The sequence below is a fragment of the Nymphalis io genome, chromosome 24 (genome assembly GCF_905147045.1).
Source record: "Nymphalis io chromosome 24, ilAglIoxx1.1, whole genome shotgun sequence".
Lineage (NCBI taxonomy): Eukaryota > Metazoa > Arthropoda > Insecta > Lepidoptera > Nymphalidae > Nymphalis > Nymphalis io.
This window is the reverse complement of record NC_065911.1, coordinates 4776349-4800332: the sequence shown is the minus strand read 5'-3', so window position 1 is coordinate 4800332 and position 23984 is coordinate 4776349. Positions and strand designations below refer to the sequence as shown.

At 30.9% G+C, this 23984-nt stretch overlaps 1 protein-coding gene across 4 annotated transcripts in view; it reads left to right on the top strand.

Moving 5' to 3' along the window:
* LOC126777826 (latrophilin Cirl) overlaps positions 1-23984 on the top strand; it is a 286910-nt gene that overhangs the window by 38840 nt on the left and 224086 nt on the right. The gene's annotated exons all lie outside the window — the stretch shown is intronic.

Here is a 23984-nt window from a genome sequence, read left to right as displayed (position 1 = left end):
AAAATATGTACTTTTAATACTAATACATTTACAGGATTAAAATGATAAACGATCCTGCGAGAAAATAGTATGCAAAATTTATTATTCCAATTTCCATAGTCGATTTAAAATTGCATTTTAAAATGTTTATGTACACGAATCGTTATACTTTTTAAAGAATTAAACACGTAAAAATATTAGTAATTTTCGAAGCGAAATGGTTCAGTGATTAAAACACGTGAATATAAAACGAAGTATGCTGGTTCATATTGGGCAAGTAGTATTTTTCATGTGGTTAAGCTAATCATGCTTAGTGTTCTCGAAAACATAATCTATCAACCGGCCATCCAGTTGTACTGTACTAAATATATTGTTGTTATCATATCTAAAAAAAATAGCTTTCCTGAATAATTAAAGCTTTTGTTTCCGGACAACAGAGCCGATTCTTTACTTAAGTGAATTCAATGCATTGTTTTAAATCTTTTTAACTAAGGGGATTCGTCTCAAAGCCCAGACTTTAACACTTCAATTGGTAGTTATAATGAGAAGGTTTCCTCAACTTTTTAATGAATCGTTAAAAATATTCGATATTTTTTTATCAACTATTGAAAATACTCATTAAATTTTCTCCAACAATCTTTTGTCTTATCGAATATAATTAGTTACTATTGAAACGACTGTTATCGGATTCATTGTTGCAGAGTTTGAAAGTTCCTCATTATTCTGTACTTACCATCTTCACTATATTAATGAAAAAATAATTTATTCGTTCCATATTTTTATAAAAGGATGTCAACAAAAGTGAATATTAATTACTTACTTTTTTTAAATAGTACCTTGGTCAATATTACTATTAAAAAAAACATTTGTCTTTTTTATTGAATATTTATGAGGCAAAAATATGTCTGTGCCATAAGTACTAATACTAAAATATTAATTAGAATATTAACTATTTTAATCAAAGCTATTTAATAAAAATAATTTAGTATTGTATCACGAATTATCCATGATCATGTTGCAGCGAGCGAAAAAACGGATCCAGTATAATAAAACGCATTTGCGGCTAACCGCCTGATATTCTCTAATACGGTTTTAATTTTCATAAAAGCTCTACAGTTTTTCTACAAAAGGTCGCCACCTGTTACTATAAAATTAAATGATTGGACTGCATCGTCTTCGTATAATTTTAACATTTAAAATTAGAACGTTATCTTTTACACCATTCGGTACTATTTCGTTCGTTACTGCGAAAGAATATGTTCATATGGGTCCATGTTTTTTGTTCTTTTTTTTATGTTTTACTTTTTTTAACGTGAGCTTGCCCTAGCAGGAAACGTAGTGGCACGGTCGTTCAGAAGTGTTTACATGTTTGTGCCTCGGCTGTTTGGTTTGGTTCTTTGACTGCATTTTAGGCTGCATGTGGTTTTGGCGCGAAGTCGCCGGATGAAGGTTTTTTTGTTCATGCTTTAAGTGCAGAACAAATATTAGCTAGCTTATATGATTCATTGATTTTATTTTTGGAACAGATTCTTTTTGAGCTGCCTTTTTAACTTTATGATTAAAATATTATTCATAGTTATTCGTTGACACGCAAATACATATTAACGATTTAAATAATAATAAAAGCTATTAATGATCGCTTTGTCAATTCAAAAATATCTTCTCACTTTGATAACAATAATGATCTTAATATTTAAATAATTGGACTCATCCTAACGTTACAATCCACGATCTAAATACCAACGGAATAACGGAAACAACGTAAGTCACGTTTTTATCTCATTAATGGTTCAAACTATTTATCTTTCTATGCTGTCTCTGCAACCATTAATATATGTCAAAACAGCTCTCTAGCTTCGAGAATGGGTATGTCCAGTGTATATCGTGACGATATATTTATAGTCATCGTTAAATATATTCAAAATGATTTGAGATCTGAGTGTTCGATGATTCTTATATTCTTTCAATTCTGATTGATCACGTTATTCATTCACACCAATTGTAATTTCATCATTCTCTCTCACTCGCATTTCCTCTGCTAATATTGATAGTTGATCATTTTATGGTGTCTAATTACACTGGCTCACTAACAAACTAAAGCATAACAAAGCAATATTATTTATTATTTGACTAAAACGAGCAGGGAACCTATCAGCGAACTAATACCATTGATTAGTCTACCAATTCCTTTGTTATAATTATTAAAGAATTTCATAACGTCTGTAGTTTTGTTTACCTTATTTTTAACGGTCTATTCAAAATAACTGATACTTCTTGAATAATTTATTATTAAAATTAACCTGAGCATAAAACAGTTCGTCTTGTTTATTTACTTTTTCTTATTTGATTTTATCAAAGGGATCAAATTAAATAAATTCTATAAAGTTAAATTCATTGTAAGAGTTTCAATTTACTCATTTATTCAATATTTTTCTTTTAAGCCACTAACAATTTAAAGTATGAAAAACTTGGCCTACATTTACGAGAAGTCTTCGGCAGCGAAAACGTAAGTTTTGAATATATTAATATTTAGAAGATTAAATCCTTATCGTGACTAGCTTCTTGTCTTATATTTAGTAGAATAGAGCTCTCAATTTTAAGATAAAAGATAATTATATCAATTGAAAGACATTCCGTATTTCCCACATTACAAATTAAAATTAGTCGACGAAGGGCAAGACAGGCGGATATGATAATATATCTTTCGAATTGTCAATCAAAATTTTTTTAACGTCAATATCTGTGATAAAAAGTTTAAAAATGTGTCGGCATTATATTCTTTAATATGTAAATTGTAAGTTTCATGTATTAATATCCAAATTAAATATAAAAGAACATTAAGTGCCTAAAATTATCTAACAAATTATTACTTTCAATTTTCTTATTTATTTCGATCCATATGAAAAATATTTATACTATTATATTATATATACGTTCTGCGGTAGACGAAGGTATTTATGTTTTATATAACTTGAATTCTAACTAAAATTATTTGGTTCTAATTAAGGAGTTTTTCATTTGCCTAATTAATTATTATTTCCAACTCTTAAACCATTAACGTATAGTGGCGTGATACCAACAGTTATCGGCTACATGTTTTCTCTATATACATATATATATATATATATATATATATATATATATATATATATATATATATATATATATATATATATATAACTTTACATATAATTTATTTCTATAAAGTCATATTTTAAGCTTAAACGTATAAAACGCATTATTAAGTAACTTTATGATGCAATATAAAGGTTTACCATTAATGTATTTATTAATGGCGAAAAAGCTATGAAAATAACGGTTAATACTATAAAATCGGATCTTACGATCAATTCCTATCTTTGGGGATAGAATTATGTGTATGGATGGATATGTAGGCGTTGATATTTCAGCCGAGCAGCTTTATCTCCTTTACGGTGATAAAATGGACCGCCACGGGTTTTGACGTGTTTGGAAAGAGATGAAAACAATTGTCCATAAATGCGTACATATTTTATATGGTATAAATGTTATTTATTACAAATCATTCCATTAGAAGAGTGAAAATCAATATTTGTTTTAGTATATTTTATTTTGTCCTTTATTATAAATATATTTTGACTGCCTCGTTGGTCTAGTGGGTACATGTAAGGCCGCAGTCCCGGTGGTCCTGGGTTCAAATCTGAAATCGGGCTAATAAAATGTTATTGAGATTTTCTGTCCAAAATTCTCTTCTGGAAGTCTGGAAGTGTGTACACTCCTGTGCCTCGGAAAGCACGTAAAACCGTTGGTCCTGCACCTTAACTCTTTTCGGTCCTGTCGGATTGCCGTCCCATCGGATTATGAGAGTGAGGAAAGAGCTGTGTTTGCGCACATATTGTGCACTGTAATATGTCCTGCGCAGTTGGCTAATCTCTCTTGAGATTGCCCGCCGTGGCCAAAATCGGTCTGGAGGACTATTGCTATTATCTTCGGATTTATTCACTTTCAAACTTAATTAGAAGCTTCAACAGTGTACAATTTTTTCTTGTTTGTTTATTGCTATTTTACTGTCAACACAATTTATTAAAGATTTTGTGTAATGTTAACCACGTCGTATAATCTCTGAAGATAAACGTTAATGATTTTGTGAAAATAACTTTATTATTTATTTATTTAGGACCATCAGCAGTCCCTATACTAAAGTGCGCGTCTGTTCAAGATATTTTTTATGTGTTCTATTGTTACACAAATTGTGTATAATGTATTTTTTAAATTTGATTTATTCAGCATTATTTGTACTATCACTGGTATATTGCTTTTTATTTGTTTGCTTATCTTCATCTCAAATTCTTGTCGTTGCAACGAAGTTTTTTTAGCGAAAAAAGTAGATCAGTTTTTATTACAATAAAGTTTTGTGGCCAAGCTCGTACATTGTTCTTTTTATGTTTCCTTTGCTTCCGTTTTGAAAGTCCTTATTTCAGTTAAATCAACGTCGTGACTACATTGAGAATTTTTAGGGAGATCCTTTTTGTTCATACAATAACTACTTTTGAAAATTGACTTCTATTTAATTCTTCCTTTTTGTCAGTTGAACATTGTGTGTCATTTGTATTTAATTACTTTATTGTTTGCGTTTTAATTGGGAGACTGGATAATGTCTCTTGGTAATTCTCATATGTTTAGTTATTTTTAAAAGTTCCAAAATTGCAAAGGTTTTCTTTTCAAAAAGTTGCCCGAATATAATGTTAAATTGAAATAAAAGTATTTTATCAACGAAAGAATTACCAATTACAAAAAAAGACAAGTGTAAATGAAAACATTATGCAAATACTTTCGCACAGTCGCCGAGAAAACTTCAACTTTTTATCTTACTTTTAAACGACATTATCTTCAAAATATGATAATATTACAAGGGCAATCTATGCACAAAGCGCTCAGTACCAGGACTATGGAGAAATTTGTCAAGGTTTTCAAAGTAAACTCTAAGGGAAAAACTACCCTCCTGCTTCAGAAAGATAAGAAGATGTAAATTACGTTCTTGGATGTTAAACGAATCTGTGAGCTGCTTTTGAAGGGAATTAATGTCACAATAACAGTAAGATGCTATGTTTGATAAGCTTCTATGTGTTTTTACTCTGCCATATCTCTAACGATTTTATACATTTTTCAAATGCTTTTATAATAAGATACACTGATGTCTGAATTTATTATTGGCATACGAATGAATACGTATTTCATATATAAAATGGATGTTGATTTGATTGAGATTAATATACTTGAATGCCTATTAACCGATTAATTACTTGGCATATATGTATTTGCATATTTCAGAGCATTTTTTAAATTATACTATTTGTTGAGACACACCGTTAGATGGCGCTGAAGTATATTAAAAAAATATGAATATAGTTTCTTTAAGTTTTTTATAGGAACTTGGACGTATTTAAATAATATATGACAGTTGTTTTTAATTGTTCTATAATTTTTAATGGTTGTTTTGAGGTGAAACGTGTTAGCTTTAAAAGGTTATGAATAACCTTTTAGTGTCGTAAGTGTTCCTGCTTTATTATTTAAGAGGTGGACCTTTGTTAAGGTTGCATAATGAGTTCCTTTTTAGTTGCTTAATTTTGCAGCGCTATCATTAAAATTAGTTGAAGGTATGATGAGCTATTTATGTGTGGGTTACACGACCCGTTTTGTTTACATGGTTTTGGCGGGTTTTACATTTCAAATGTTTTTATGTAGCTTTTTATAAAACTTAGATATATAAATTACAATAATCATCAAATCAATGACACGTTTGAATTATTTTAGGTAAATAAGTATTTTTTTCATTAAACAGAGTCATTAAGGCACGTACCAATCAAGTTTCTTCTAATATATTTTTAATTAAAATGTTAAATAAACATAAAGGTACATTAATGAGCTAATCAATCCAATAAAATACAAAATCGTATTCGCATCTTAAACTTGTCTGTTTATACATTTAAAATTTAATCATCAAAAGAGCGATCTTTGCTAGTATAAGTTGAATTATCAATCAAAAATATAAGTTCAATATTATAGTTTCATATTTTCTTTACCTTAATCAACTATTACTATTCTTCGTTAATTTATCAACACGTTTGTTCAAATGTATGCGTCAACAGATATAATTCAATGCCGTTCGATAGAACATGACTAGGTTATTGTTCCCTTATCTGCACAGTGGTGCATGATGCCCTAATGTGGTACAAAGTCGCTTTATGTGCCGTAAGACAATTTCAAAGGCAGGAACAGCGTGCAGTGTCACAATGTTTGTCGATAAGCTATATAAAATTTACTAGCTAATTCTGGCGATTTATGTGCGTGATAATAAAACTATATCGCAATGTAAATTAAAATTTAATCATAGACAGATCTTGAGATCAATGGTATAAAAATATGGTGATGATATAGAATAGAAATTGTATTCAAAATGGTTCCTTTGATTTGTAGAATGGTTGTAAAATTAGATTACGTGGGTGAGGTTAAGGTTCATTTCGATTGAGGTAAGAACGAATACATTTTTAATTCAGATAAAAGAAAGAGACGAAACTGGTCGATTCTACTTGAACTTATTATAAATCCTTTTAAACGTCCAAAATGCGGACTTCATAAGATTTACTTTAATATTGTAGCAAGAGTTCCATGCGATTGTGCGACGGCTAAAAGTTAATGGACTATAAAAATATGAGAACGCTAGGAATAACAAAGTTTTATAATACTTACTAAGTACCAAGTACTGTACTGTACTTGTATATTACAAGTATATATATTTTAATGTTTTAAATCCTTTTTTGTATACATCATAGTTAACTGGTGGTTGGGTCAAGCTTAAGTACTTTCTGGTATGTAACTATCTTTTAGGAGTTGTGTTTTTTATAAAATAGGTAGGCGGACGAGCATATGGGTTACCTGATGGTTAGTGGTCTTCAAAGCCCATAGACATTGACATTGTAAGAAATGTTAACCATCGCTTACATCACCAATGCGCCACCAACCTTTGAACTAAGATGTTATGTTCCTTGTGCCTGTAATTATACTGGCTCACTCAACCTTCAAACCGGAACACAACAATACCAAGTACTGCTGTTTTGCGGTGGAACATGTGATGAGTGGGTGGTACCTACCTAGACGAGCTTGCAAAAAGCCCTACCACCAGTGAAAGTAACAACTTCTAAAATAGAGATAAGCTTTTAATGCTTCGTTCTGAAGTCCACTTAATAAAAATATATTTGAGATAAATTAAGTAAATATAAAGTTTATATTAAAATCTTCAATAGATTTAGCGTTTAATGCTATACAAGATATAATCTTAGAAGACGATAAAAAAAATTTGTATTCTCTGCTGAGATTTTCGCGGTTCTTGTTTGTCGAATCGACCTTCCAAACTTTTGGGAATTATTGTTAAGATGTTTTTATAAGCCTATTAGTTCCACGAGAACACTTTGATTTTGAAACAAAATTTAAATCTTAATTTATTTGAGATTATTTAATGACGGTTCTTTGCATACAAATACCTGCACTGCTAAAAATATTCTCGACCGTTTGAATAACGTATAATATTACCATTTGTTTCTTTGAAGTCAATTATAAGTTTATAAGTTGATCCACTCGTATTACCAGTTTTGTTTCGAGATTGGTATCTGTCAATTAAATTAGCTACCGGCTGTAAAACTATATGATAGCTTTTATGACGAGCCCATTAACGATTTTCTGCTATACGAACTGTAGTAAGAATTCTTAGTAGTTAAATATGAAATGGATATAGTTATTGAATATTTATTATCAAATTATTATGTCCGTTAAACTTACTTAATTGAATACTGATCTTCTGAGATGTTTCTTATAAGATTAACGACTATCTAATCAAGTATATCATGTTAAAAAAATCTTATACTAAGTTCTCTTTTGTTAATTTTGCTATCCGTTGTAATTACGGTAACATAATAAAATGTTAATTAAATGAAGCTTTTACTACGCCTTCACTATTTTCATTCAACAAAACTACCAAGTTTGATTGATTTGAATGATTTGATCATTCGTAGATTTAATTTCGACATTTACAAGAATTTCGCTCATAACTTTAAAATTAATGTCGTCAATAAAAGACGCTACATCTAAATAAATGCTGAGGCACAGTGGGTGCAAACGGCCGATAGCGTGGACAAAAAGATTCCCCTGCATTGTAAGGAAGGCACAATGGCGCGCGAGAGGCAGACTTGTAATTACTATTTTCCTTCTGCCGTCTTTTCAGGGGTATATTTTTCAGCAAAATGGAATATACGGGTTTCCTTTGTATGAAATTTCATATCGGTCGGGCCAATGTTCGGTATGCCTCAATTGTGTCTTCTTCTATTATTTGATAGTTTGATATGTTTATTAGAATTGTTGTTACAAGATCTGTATTCGGTTTGAACTGATTTATATCAAATATTTACGGTGCTGGCCAAAGTATTACCTTCTTACATTTACGACAAAATTTGTCAATATTAATAACACTATTTATTACAAAATATTTTTTATATAAATTTTCGCAACATATATGCGCATTTAATCTTAGTAGTTCAACGGAAAATGGAGAACAAAGTATCTGACAAATGTGTGCTACTTATAAATTAGTTCAAATGGCTCAGATGACTTTTACAACGTAATTAAGAACACTACCATATCCCCGTCAAACATTAGCGTGATTAGTGACCCAAGTGTATTTATCGTTAATGATATTAGTGATACTAATTACGAATTTGGAAATAGATACGTAACATTTTTTTTGCCAATTATATTTTACCTATTTACCATTTGGTTTTATGCTCTGATTAGATTAGAATTAAGATATTTCAAAATATTTAACGTAAAATAACAAATTTCTTTATCGAGATGTTAGGGTTTCGTGCAAGCCCGTTTGGGTAGGTACCACCCACTCATCAGTATTGTTGTGTTCCGATTTGAATGGTGAGTGAGCCAGTGTAACTACAGGCACAAGGAACATGAAATTTTGGTTACAAAGGTTATTGACGCATTGGCGATGTAAAGAATAGTTATTTGTCTATGAGCGGTGGTTACAAAGTTTCATCAGTGGCCCATTGCCCGTCCGCCTACCTATAACATAAAAAAGGTCTGAAAACAAATCTGGTTTGCTTAGTTTTGAGAATATAATTGTTTATAGATAAAATGAAAAGTCAAACCAAATAATAAATTAATTTGACAATGGTCCTTAGAAAAGATTTTGATAAAGTTCTTAATAATGTTAAAAAGTATTAAGTATCTTTAAATATCTCGTCTGAAATAGCGAGCGTCAAAGAACGACTATTTCGTTGCAAAAGTTTTTAACGATTATTGACAACTTGTAGCACAAAAGGGTATTTTTAAATAAAGAAAAAAACCCCTAAAGCTTTATTGAAGTTGACGGAATACTTAAAGCTTTAGGTCAAGAATAAACTTAATTTTAAATATTCTTTCATAAATAAATAAATAATAAATTAATTGTAATGATAACTATCAGCGTTACAATGGTGTTTATGAAAAAATCTCATTTGAATATTCGAATCGATTCGATTTTACTTACAAATAATACGTCAAAACGGATAATAAATTTTATTAACTAATAATACTGTCCTTCAACTTTTAATTTTCGTTATACATAAAGTGCAAGTAATCTAGTAAAGGATATGCGCAATAGCTGTGTTCGAGAGAATAAAGTGCACTTCAAAGGCAAATGACAGCATTGAACCGATCTCGCTGCTCGGCTATTTAGCTGGATGGCACATCTCTAATTACAGTGCATCGTATACAAGACTTAAAATATCTCTCCGCTTCGTATCATTTCTTGTTCCTCGAATCTTGGCGTGAATGCACATAAAAACATACAATTTTCAACCTTATTAACTATTATTAGCCGATGTTTAGGTGACAAAACGAAAAAAAAAGTAAACAAGTCAATAATTACAATAGCATTACACGCTCTCTGAACTTACACCGAGTTGCTACGTCAATTTAATGTTTCTACTATATTTTATTTGTGAAACCTTTTACATTTAACAGTTGAGGTCAAATGTGATGTGACTAATACATATGGACAAAAAAACATAAACACGCTACTTATTACCAATAAAAATTTGAGAGAACAACGCTTAAGTGCCATTTAAGTGTCAGTCAACTGGCGTTTAAGACGTTTTAGCTTGAAGCTTACGTATGAGGCGGACTGGTTTGGTCGAGCCGGTTGGGCTAAGTGTAGCGACTTAGTAACTCGGTACGGATACTCCTTTGTGGGCACATTCCGATAGATACGGCCCCGGCCGAGTGAAATGCGGATAATGAAGAGCGGTTATTGTGATTTGTGTGGCATCCGAGTTCGGAACTAGACATACGTTGCAGCTCGTCCTGTACTCTCGGATCACTCGATTTATGCCCCCGGCCGCGTCTTTAACATGCTAGATGTGAATAAATTGCCCGCACTTAAAGCTGCCGCTGGCGCGTTTTGTAAAAAAATTACGTGTACAGAAAGCAAATGGAATGAACCTTTTTTTAAGACACGACGCGGCGTGAATCTTCTGTTATTCAGCCTTAAAAAACCTCGGGGCACGCGGCCCGAAATCGGGTGTTTTACGATTCACAGATAGGGTTATTTATATTGGGTGTTTTATTTAATAATGTTATCCGAATCGTTGTCGTTAAACCCGGTAATGTTTTGTCGACTGCGTATTTTAGGTTCTTTAAAAAGGAATTCCGCTTCGCACTGTTCGTTAGTGGATATTTTTCTTGAAACACCTTATCTGGTAATGATCGCGATTACGTCGGTGTTTCGCGTTATATAGTGGCACTTTTAAATTTGATAATGTAAATTCGTATTCGGATTTATAAAATTAACTTTTTATTTTGTTAAAACTAAAAACCTGTTTTTAAGAATCTTTGTTACCGTTATCAACAAAGACAGAAGGAATGTACTGTGATGTTAACATCGCGACATCACGGAAATCTTTCGTTGCCTGCGTAATGTTGATTTAAATAGTGTGTTCGCTTCTGTTGCCGTGTTCTTAGAATCTCTTGAATATCTAAAGCGTCAACCCTCACTATTTCTTATTAGTGTCTTAGGATTGTTGCTTTTTATTCGGTATTTATTCGTCTCGGCCAGTTTGAGCGAAATTGATATCGGAACATACGAAGCGCTTTTTACAGCTACATTTTTAGTTTAAATATCACATTCTTAGACATAAAAAACTTTTTAGGAACGTAAACGTTTTATTGAATCTTAAGTGCTTAAAGTAGGATCATCATAAATTTAAAGTTTTTTTTATAGACGCTAATACCAATGATTAAGAATATCAAATTAAAACATTTGGTCGTATGTTGGTGTTTTGTATTATAAAGATAATTTATGTTACATCTCTCACAGATGCATGCTATTAATATAATATGGGGCCAAGAGTTCAAAGATGATCTGATGATAACTATGGAATGTTTATGAATAAATTGACTTTGTCAGGTTTTATCGTTTAATAACTGCATTACAGCAATCGTCTATAATGTAAACAAGCTTGATGCTATTATACTGCACACTGTGAATGTATATGTATTTGCTACGATTGTTTTGAATAAATATATATTTTAGTCGAGTAGGTTTTTACAAGTAATTTTGAATCTTCATGTTACGTAATTGATTTGAATTTAAAGTTACCTTTCGGATTAGATTACAGAGTAGAATCGGTAAGCAGCTCACAATTAGACGATCTCTGAAATGAAAGTTTAAAATCAATTGTTCTACATGAAATCTATATTTTGAATTATAATTAAAGAATACTTCATGATATCTATTCTTGTATTGATTAAAGTAAAAAAGTAAAGTAAAACAGATGTAAATGTCCCACTGCTGGGCTAAGGCCTCCCCTCCCTTTTAAGGAGAAGGATTTGAAGCTTACTCCACCGTGGATACACGTGTCAGATCTTCGTCCGCCACATACAGATGCAGCTATAAATAAAATAATCTTAATACAATATATCTGAAGTAATACAACTACCTACGCTGGAATTAATTTTGCTTACTAGATTTCATGCAGTAAATAGAAATGACTTAATGCCAATTCAACCGTGTTTTACGCCCAGTATCACATTTCTGTTGTAACGATGTTTTCATTAAGGCTTATAATTCAACCTATATACATCGCTACTTTTCAAATTATCTCTGTAATTAAACTGCAGATCCATCTCGAGCCGGGCTGGAGTGTTCATCACACGTTAATCTTTACCAAAATCGAACTCGAGCATTTACCAATGAATTTTTCACGTGCTTAATTTGTGTTTATAATTAATCTCGTAGCGAGACCGGTGTTGGACCTGGTGGCAGTTCTTGTCTAGACTTGGTCTTCAAAATAATCTATCGCCAAACATCAACACTGTATTGTTGTTTTATGGTTTAAAGCTTGAGCGACTTAATGTCTCGCATAAGGCATTTAACATCTTGGATTACAGGTGAATGTTGAATGTTTTATATATTTTTGCAATGCCAATTTTTAATAAAATAATGGCCATCACCAGGTGGACCATATCTTAAAACACTTAAAATTTCGATAATTATATTCAAAAGAAACCTCCTTTTAAATAGTACTGTTAATAGACAATTAAATAGGACATTGACATTTAGCTCGTTATGTCCTCGTGCAGCGCTATATATCCAATAAGGAACCTACCTAAGCGATGTGGGCCGTCATAATAGGACGCATCCTGTATTCGTTCCTATGTCGTAATACAATTTACTGTAATCACATTAGCCATAATGACATCAGCTGTAATCCTTTTAACCATAGACTGAATTATGTAACTGGTTTTTAGTCTATGTTCTAAATACTCAGCGGTTTGTCCTGAAACTGTGTCAAGAAACTTGTTCCAATTAATTTAGTTTGTTTGTATATGATTACGGTTTTCTGAACGTTTATTTATGTTAATTTAAAGTTGAACTGAAGGCAAATAAAAACAGTTAAATTGTAACATAAATGTTTATTTCAATAACATACAATGTGATTTATTTATTTTGTTTTAATCAACAACGGAATACATTTCAGTTATAAACAATGGCAACATTGTATATATGAATCATTGCTATTTATGAATAATATATATAAATCATTCACTTGGTGGTAAGGCTTTGTGCAAGTCTATTTGGGTCGGTATTACCCAACATCAAATATTGTACCGCCAAATAACAATATTTAGTTTTGTGATACGGTTGGATGGGTAAGTGAGCCAGTGTAACTTCAGGCACAAGACATAACATCTTAGTTCCCAAAGTTGTAAGAAATGGTCAATATTTCTTACAGAGCCAATGTCTATGGGCGATGGTGATATTTTACCATCAGCCTGTCCGCCTACCTATATTGTAAAAAAAACATTTAATATAAATTAAACTAAGTGTCTCTAAATTAAGGTATACGGGTCGCCTAGCAATGCGGTTGTACCCATACTTAACTCAAACGTTACGTTTAAATTGTGATAATGTGATAATAGAAATATTAGTAGTTCCTAGAAATATATTCTTGTAATGTACCCTTGATCGGATGGTATAATTAACTGCGAAATAATATATGTCCCGATGAATACTCTCAGACAACATAAATGTATAGATTATAATAATTTTAACTTAAAAAAGTGTTAATCTCAAATAAAAAAGTTTTCAAAGAAAACATTTTCCAAATTAAAAACATTTTTTTTTTTAAATTTACCAAATTAAAATTTGTTGCATGTTATCGACTTAAACAAAAACGATATTGTTTACGTTCAACGCGCGTTACACGGAACCTATTGTTTTAACGATTAAAATTCATGAGAATTATTTTGAATATATTTTAATTGTTATTCAAAATGCATCTCATGTTGAGTGACGTAATAACAGGCTAGACTTAAAAAAGTAGAAATTAGGTAAGGGTTGTATCTTGAGCGATTCTATATTATATAATTAACGATACCAGTTATTACTTGTATTTAACTGTCACAGTTGGCAGTAACTTCTGCGACTTGCGACTTCTGGGTTGTGGGTTTGATTCCCAGAGTCTGGATTTATATGTAAAAGTATGGATTTATATATTTAATTAAATGTAAAAATATATATCATTCGTCTGTTACCTATAAAAAGACATTAAATTAGCTTATTGGAGAACATACGAATACACGCGTGTAAAAAAATATATATGATATTATAATATTTTGTAGTTTACAAACTGTCTCGTTGGTATAGCCATTTTAAGTCCTGACATCTGTCCGTTGATCATGACTGTGACAACCTGACATACATTACAAAAATAAACAGTTGATATATAGCCTATATATAAGTACAAAAAATAATATATTATATTAATTTCTTATTTATTTAAAGTAAAAATTATAACATTATTATTACTATATTTGCGATTTTTCCTTATTAGGAGTGTTTAGTAAAATTATAATTATAAATCAACAATGACAAAAAGTCGTTAAGGGTTGGTACTAGAAATAAAAAAGTAGCCCATGTCCTTGGATTTCAAGCTTGCTTCATACCAAATTTCGATTCAGTAGTTTTTCCTTGAGCGTTACATACATACGTAATTACTTTCACATTTATATTATTAGTATATATGTCATTGTTTGCACAGTGAGTCGTGTTCAAATAAAGTTTTGCACGATTTGAAAATGCTAAGAATAATTTTGCACACCTCGCGAAACATTCGGAAACAAATACAAAGTAATGAAGTATGTTTCAAACTTCGAACAATACACACACAGCTCAATAACATCAACCACGGGACTCTATGCCTTATTGTGTGTGACATAAAAAATGTTTTTCTATCATACATTTGTAACTCAATGCGTGTTATTGTACGTTTATAGGCATATTCTTCTGGATATTTTATTACGTCACGTCAGCGTTCTTGCAAATATAACGTTCGTTTATTAACTATTGTTATTAGTGACCTCAGTATAAGCGTGAATACGTAATGATGCTTTGTTGTGAAAATATTTATTTAAAAAAAATGTAAACGGTGACTTATTGTTTGAAACGGTTGAATTAGAAAAATATATTTGCTAACGTATGCAAACAAAGTTCTATCTTTCCCTATTAATTCATCTTATATACTAGTTTTGCATATTACTACCGTCCTAGCTATTACCGACGTAAATTACTGCCCTTTGTCAAATGACGGCATGTACGCAATATAATATTTAATACCAATGTTATTATATTATGCTACCAGTAACTTAAATAATAAAAAAAAAATCCTTGCTGTCATATGAAGTCAGAATAAATTTGCTACATTTATGTCTAAATAGGAAATTTAAATATTCATGTATCAATATACGCAAAAAAATTATGATATACGAGATTAATATGTACATATAAAAATGTTAACGTTCGCTGTCGAACTAAAATACTTTAAAAATCAGTCAAACCGCAAAAACACAGCAAATACAATGTATTCGATTGGTATTTTATTACTCGACAGTTTTATTGAACATAGTAATACAAATCGACTCGAGATATTTACAAAATAAAAAAATCTGAAAATATTTCCGTCCTTATTTCGCAAATAACATTATGTACGCGTCGGAAAGAGACGGCTTTTTATGGTCCAATGGTTCGAGAACCGATTGTTGCAGCCAAAAACATTTATTACACGCCATCAAGTTTTAAAAACCCGTGTAACGTGACACCTCAGAAACAAACGAACTCGTTCAAGACAAGCGTAAATGTTTGTCCGGACACGCGCACAGTGGGCGCATAGCGATACGGCATGGCCGTAAATTCCCACTTGCCAAAGTTAATATAAAACGCTCTTAAATTAAATTCAAATTGGACGATGTTGATACAAATATTTGAAAAAAGAACAAAATTTTGAAATAAAATAAAATGTAAGGTAAGTTTTAATTTGTGATTAATTAAAAGGTTTTATATTATAATATTATATATTTTTCTAATTCAAAGAGAATTTGTTATTTAAATTTTCTTGTTCTAAATTTAAAAATGTTAATGATGAGATGATTAATTAGCAATAATTCGATTAAATTTAAAAGATTTTTTCAAAGTAACTAGGATAAACGGTTCTTGTATTTGATATTTTAAAATAAATTTAATATTATTTCGTTTTCAAAATTTTAAATCATTTCTCTCTATATAAAAAAGTACCTTTACGGAACGGAAAGATATCGAAAAAAAGTATTGAATTTAACAAGGGTCGGATTTCAAGGGTTGTTTATTTGCATCTATCCCGTCAGAATATCGTAAGGCTATTTTCAACTTTAACAACATTTATATAAGATATAAGTTCGATTAATTCGATGTATCAGTCTTATTATTTCACATGTAAACTTGACAACTAGTGATATCGTTATTTGCGATATCTTTTTTTTTTTATTCAAGACCCTGTAATATTTTTTGGTTACGACACAAATTGCTTCTTTATTTAAAAAAAATAAAAAATATTTATTTCCTAAATTGGGGCACGCCAATCGAATGAAATATTTTGACCTATTTTTGAAGTTAACCCTTTTTTGTTTTATTGACTAGAATAGACATATTGCATCATCAAACCAATTTTATTGAAGCCGATTCTAACAAGGACTTTTAAACCGTTAATATGTTATATCTACCTAATATTATTGTAGAATAATAGTTGACTGCCTCGTTGGTCTAGTGGCTGCTGACCGGAGGTCTTGGGTTCAATTCCAATGTCAGGCCAATAAAAAGTTATTGGGTTTTTCTGTCAGAAAATTCTCAGTACTAGCCCGGAGGCCGGAAGTTGGAAGTGTGTACATTCCCGTGCCTCGGAAAGCACGTAAAGCTGTTGGTCCTGCGCCTGAACTCTTTCCGGTCGTATCGGATTTCCGTCCCATCGGATTATGAGAGCTAAGGAATAGAGCGTGCACCTGTGTTGGCGCACACACTTGTCCATTATTATATCTCCTGCGCAGTTCGCTAAACTCTCTTGAGATTGGCCGCCGTGGCCGAAATCGGTCTGGAGGACATTATTATTGTAGATATACATCATATTTGCCACATGTAGTATTTCAATATTGTTTGAAACTTTCAGTTTATGAGATTGTAAATATTCCTTACGGCATTTTTGTTTATATATATACTTTTAATTTGAAAAGGGTTTAGTTTATTTTATTTTTTTAAATTGTATGATTCTTTTATTCAAAGTATTAAAAGTATATTCGGCGTAGTGATTGGTTTACAAACAGATTGCGTTCGCCGCAACTCGGTCAGTCATAAAATTAAACGTAAAAGCGTAATGGGTGCTATTACAGAGTTAATTAGCAAGACGTTTGTCAGGGAGAGTTTACGAGGTACGTGACTGCTGAAAATCGGTACCATTGACCATATGTTCAATGCTACAAAGTAACTAAATAGTTCACGGAAGAATCGTTTTTATTGCCAAAACATTACGACTCAAAATGCCGTAAAGTGTTCTAGTTTGATTGATTGCTAAGTGTAATCATCCCTTCAAAATTGAGACACGCTAATTTGATGGTTATTCCCTTGTAATAAGTTTCACTTTGGCGTGTAATTATAGGCGAATTTGTGGTTAAATAGTTGCGTGGTACATCTTAAAGTGTTTTAATGGGATATAATGATCGTTCTTATGTTTATAAATGTTTGCTTTATGTTTTGTTCATTTGAAAAGAGTATGAACATTAACACAATGTATTAATAGACTTGGTCAAAGAATGGAAATGAAAATGTTTCTCAGGAATTCTTGTGTACAAGTTCTTAATGGACAAGCAAAGCTTAACGATTTTTAACGACAATTACAGTCATGGATGGGTATGTGCTGACGCAAATATTACGAGCTGTATTTTTTTTGTTAGGCAGATGAACAATCGGTATACCTGAATGATAGTTATCATATATGCCAGTCCACACTGGCTCTGTAAAAAAATAACATACTTGTATCGTCAATACGCCAACAATCACGCGAGCTAAGACGACTCTCTTAAGATCTGTAATTGTAGTGGCTCACTCATATCTGGTAAATATTATATACTTACATACATTACTTATTAAATGGGCTAATCACAGAATATACAAGTCTTATTTGACAAAAAAACCATGGTGAGTTAGATGGTCAATAAATGAATTGGACATAAATGGCTTTGCCAGTATGTAAAAGGGAGGAGGGGGGGAGGGTGTTATGTACCCAATTCTTTATTGTAACCATGAAAACGTATATGAAATTTTTTACTATAATCGGATAATTAGTTAACACGTAAGCGTAAACGACAAACAAACAAAAAAAAATCGCATATATAACATTAGAATGGAAGATTATAGGTACGTAGACGAAGCAATAAAGTGCAATTTTAGTGAAACCGGGTGGAGCAGCTAGTCTTATTAAAACACACAGGCAGAGAAATCGACCAATATATAATATTAATTCGCGTAACAAATTTGTACATATGAAGGGAACATTGACCTAAATATGAAATCACCTATATATTAACTAGAAGGGCCCATTACTATATAATAATGTATTAAAAGTCAACGTTTCTCAGACGTTTAATTAACTTGAGTAGGTGGAACCTTTCCTTGAAGAGCCATTTCCTTGCGTTATGAACAGACGTGAGCGTATGCGAAGGAGTTGAGATGGTGTGTTTTTTTTTCAGTGCGCTCGTTAAAATGAGATTTTCATGTTTAAAAACTCAACCAAACTAGCACCCTTTAGCTTAAGTATTGTTGAGCACAGCGAGTTAATTGTGTTAAATAGGACAGCTTTTGTCTTATTATATTACTTATACATTCTGCTTATGTTTTTGTTTATATATTTCATTAATGCAAGTATGTTTGCATGTCAAGTGTGTTCATTTCGTTTTTATTTTAATTATCAATTAGTGCGTTATTAATTAAGTTAAAAAAATAATTTTCGTTTCTTAAATCACGAATGAGAGTAGATTTTGTATTGTGGATTAATAAACAAAAATTAATTGTGTTAGAGTTCGTTATTTATATACATATAATAATACAGTAACAGTAACAGCCTGTTAATGTCCCACTGCTGGGCTAAGGCCTCTCCCTTTTGAGGAGATGGTTTGGGACTTATTCCACCACGCTGTTCCAATGCTGGTTGATAGATATAATAATAGCATACAATAATATAAATAATACATGTATGCTTATATCATTAATTACATTAGTTCCCTTGGTTGGCGACGCATTGGTTATCTAAGGAATCATTGGAATCGATACTAATATTATAAATGCAAAAGTAAAACGTGTGTGAAGCCGTGGATGAATACAAGTGTTTGATATTTCTTAAACGCCAATATCTATGGCAGGTGGTGAACACTTAACATCAGATGGCCCAATTGCCCGTCCGCCTAACTATTACATACCACACATTGGTGTAACGTAACCTTACCTTTGAAGTAGAGGAGTACCTTTTCGTTAGCACAACCTAGTTAATGAAAATCTATTGATGCCTATTGGATTTGAACCCGCGATTTTGATAACCGTTACTACTGAAAATGGTCATGATTTATCTACACTATATCATGATGTATTGAAAATTTGCTTATATCCTTTTTAAATAAAGATTTTTTTTGTTGTGACGTCATCGTAATCGCAACGATCTCACATTGGCACAATGAAGTGGGTTAAACGACTCTGACTTCCCTTACGTCGTTTGCTCAAACCTATTACAAAATTCGATGTGTCAAATCAAAGGATTTGTTTGATATAGTAAAATTTTACGAGCGATTCAATTTATCAATGCTACTTAAGTATGTAGGATAACTTTATAATATCGGATTTGTAATAATATCATTAATGAATTTCGATTTTTGAATTTCACTTTATATAATGTAAATGTACTTTTGACCTAAATACATTAATACAAATGAACATATGTATGTATATAATTTAAACTAGTTTTTCGTTTTTTTAATAATTATCCTTCTAAATAGACTTAACTTTTAAAATTTTGAAAATTGAAATTTGAGGAAAACGTGAAAGAGAATGATTTTTTTTTATTCGTATTTCCATTCTTTTTTCGTTGATAACACTAAAGATTGACAATCGCTACCGAACAAAAAAAAAAAACAAATACAAACAAAGAAGGAATACATACTGTTTCAAAATATATTAAACTGTTTTATCTTTGTCAATTTATATAGATTTATGTTATATATATAATATTTTTCAAATGTAATTACATTCCTGCAATACTGTTTCATATCCTCACGGAATATATATTTTAGTAGTTTAATAATTGGTATCAAATTTAAAATATCCATATTTTATTTAAGACCGTTCTAATAAACCTAACCGGCATATTTTTATCATTGATATATTGAATCAAATAATATGCCTTATATATATTAAATGAAACACATGTTGCTTACGTCGGGCAAATATATAGGGCCTTTTATATGTTGGACATAGATAGTAATAGATAGATATCAGAACATAAGACATTTTTCGTTCTTTCTTTTGTATTAACTGATTTGCTGCGTCTTGAGATAAATTCAACAGAAAAGAAAAACGATTAAGCGCAATCTCTTAGTCTAATCGAACAGAATCGAGTCAATTCCAACAAGACTATATGACGAATGATACTTATTAATTACTTGATTGATAAATCTACTACTGGTGGTAGGGCTTTGTGCAAGCTCGTCTGGGTAGGTACCACCCACTCATCAGATATTCTACCGCAAAACAGCAGTACTTGGTATTCTTGTGTTCCGGCTTGAAGAGTGAGTAAGCCAGTGTAATTACAGGCACAAGGGGCATAACATATTGGTTCCCAAGGTTGGTGGCGCATTGGCGATGTAAGCGATGGTTAACATTTCTTACAATGCCAATGTCTATGGGCGTTAGTGACCACTAACCATCAGGTGGCCCATATGTTCTTTCGAAATTTTAAATTACCTCAAGGAAAGATTTAAATTGTATTCCTTTTTCAATTTTACCTTTACAAATATATTTAAGATAGAGTATAGCAGTCTCTAATAATAAGAAACAATTCAGAATTATCAGATAACTCTTGACCGAAGCATGTCTTTGCAATTGAAATTGTTTAATCGATATTATTGGCCGTCAAAGATCCACATGAAAGAAACACGATAGTCGTGAGAAAAACCGGCAAAGGAAAAAGGTATGTTATTCATTTTAAATTACTATATGATACGGCCAAGCCTGACCATAAAGGTAACTTACCATCAATAAGTTTTATTAAATTTATCTCTTATAAATCTCCTTACAAAGGATTTACATAAAAAGTTTTATTAAAAAAAAAAAAACATGATGTATTTTTTAAATATCTTTCGTTCATATTTAAACGCTGTATTAATTCATCTAAATTGCAATTTCACCGAATTAAAAAGAAATTTGTTTGTAATGATCATAATTATATATATTCTTTCATTACAATTAAATTAAAAGAACAATATATTTTTCATTAAACTGTCTTTTAAAACCATTGACCATTTATTTTAACGCTTGAATACCAACCAACTGGACCCTAACCGTATTCGTGTTACAAGATTCGATCGTAAAATAATAATTAAATTTTATATTCTAACAGAACGGAAGTATTTAGCGATTACGGAGCGGTAATTTTTCATTATAATTACTTGTAAAATATTTATGGGCTATTGTAGTTTTACGAGTTCCTCGCGGTCTCTGGACCGTTGCTTAAAATATCGTATTTATGTATTATAATTTCGTTCTGGACCCCAAGATTTATGCCCCAATAGACGCATGATTTGTGACCTGGTGTTACTTAGCGTTGAACGAAAATGTATTAGTAATTACATTCGTTATAATATTCAATTTGATATTTTATGTAAGTGAAAATAACAAACAAAATGTAGGTTGATCTTATATCAAATGGAAAGATCATATATATATATATATATATATATATATATATATATATATATATATATATATGTTTTATTAGTAAACAAGTTATGGTTATAATTCATCTCGTATATCTCGTGTTTTGAAGGAAAACATCGTGAGGAAACCTGAATACTAAATTTCACTGAAATTCTACTTCATATGTATCCACCAATGCGCATTTGTACAGCGTCATGAAATAAGCTCTAACTCTTCCCCTCAAAGTGTTTGTTAATGTACTATTTACATATAATCTCAACTATTTTTTTTATTAAAGATAAACCGTTTCATATTTTTGTTTCTTTATAAGGACGAAATAAAATATTGATTACTAACAATTATCATATGAAATTTATTTTAATGTTATTTTAATGAAATTAATCGATATAACACTTCAACGATAGTATTTGCGCCGATTTTTTGTACTCGACTTCGATGTACACTTTTTTGTTGCAAACGTTATCAGTATGTACAAAGGTGTGAATTTAATTAGATCACGAGTTTATTTTTTATCAACACTGATCGGTCAAGTTTATCAATCAATCAATTTAAAAATGGAATTTTATATTCCAAATTAAGAACGATGTTTTATAAGCCAAATAAAAAAAATGTAATCTTATTATTTAACGCCCTTAGAGACTAAAATTTTTTAACTGAATCCAATTTCTTAAAAACAAAGATGTAAAAATGAAATGTTTTATTTAAATATAAGAATGTTGTTTTATAAGCCAAATAAAAATTATTATTTGACGACCTTAGAGACTTTTTTTACCTTTTTTTAATATAAAAAAACGCTTTAGATAAAATTAGTTTGTCATATAAATTACAAACTCGCCTACACATACATAAGAACAGATAATCGAATTTCGACCACCGCAAACCGTAAATGATTAAAGACCGAGTGAGCGAGTGTACAATGTTCGTATATTGTATAAGTGCAAAACATACTTAAAAACCCGATGGCTGAGCCGAGGTGGCCTTGTAGTTAAAACGCGTGAATTTAACCGATATTACGGGTTCAAACCCAGACGAGCAGCACCGAATAATAAGATCCTTAATTGGTCTTTATAATTCAAAGTAAACCTGCATTCGAGCGTGGTGAAATAAGCTGCAAACATTCTCCTCAAACGGAGAGGAAGTCTTATTTTAAATATCCATGGAATTAAATGCTAAGTTTGTAGAAGTTATCAGTACTAACATCTACTAGGTTATCTATTAATCATTATTAATAACATTTATAACGAAACGAAATATTCCTGAAAGTCAACTGTACCGTTCATTTGTTGCCAGTGAAAACATATATTCACTATTTTTGTTGGAACATAAAAACAGTTGAAAATTATCATCTCGCCGTATTCGGCATGTTTCGTTAATTGCTTTAGTTTTTTCATTCCGAGATCAACACATTCAATTTTCATTCATGTGACTTCACGCTTATTTACCAGGATGAGTTCATTGTATAAATACGGGATGGAATTCGACTTGAAAATGTAGCGTTTTTTTTCTTTGCAGCAAATTATTTATAAATTGACTTGCATTTATAATATACGTAATCTAACATGCATCTAAAAAATTGCTTTGAGATTGCAGGCAAACCTTAAAATATTTAAAAAAAAAACCTTTTTTTTAACGTAACTTGTTGGTCCGCTTCTCGTAAGCCTTTGCCCATAACATAATTTGTAAGATGTGTTCTAATCAAATGAATCAAATTGAAATGTCTGTCTGCGATTTCGATTAATAATTTAAATATATATAACTCAAATAAGCAGTACGTTAAAATGGCAAATTTTAAAGGGTTTTTATATTAATTCCACGCTGGCAAAGTCGCGAGTTTTGCTATAATATTGCTGATATCATTATATATAGCCATTAAATGAGCTTTTAAAAGATTATTATATATTATCTACTCAATGTATATATTTATGTTTGATGCTACGCAAAAATCATATTATGACATAAATAATAAATACGTTGGTGATAAAATTACGTATGTGTTCCAATAATGCTGCCAGTGACCGACTTGCTAAATATACTTTACATGGCCGCCGGCGCAGAAATCATCTACAAAATTAGATTTACGTGTTTTTATCTGTGTTATCTGTACTAGAAGTATGAGATTACTAGCTAGTGTAATGATGATTGT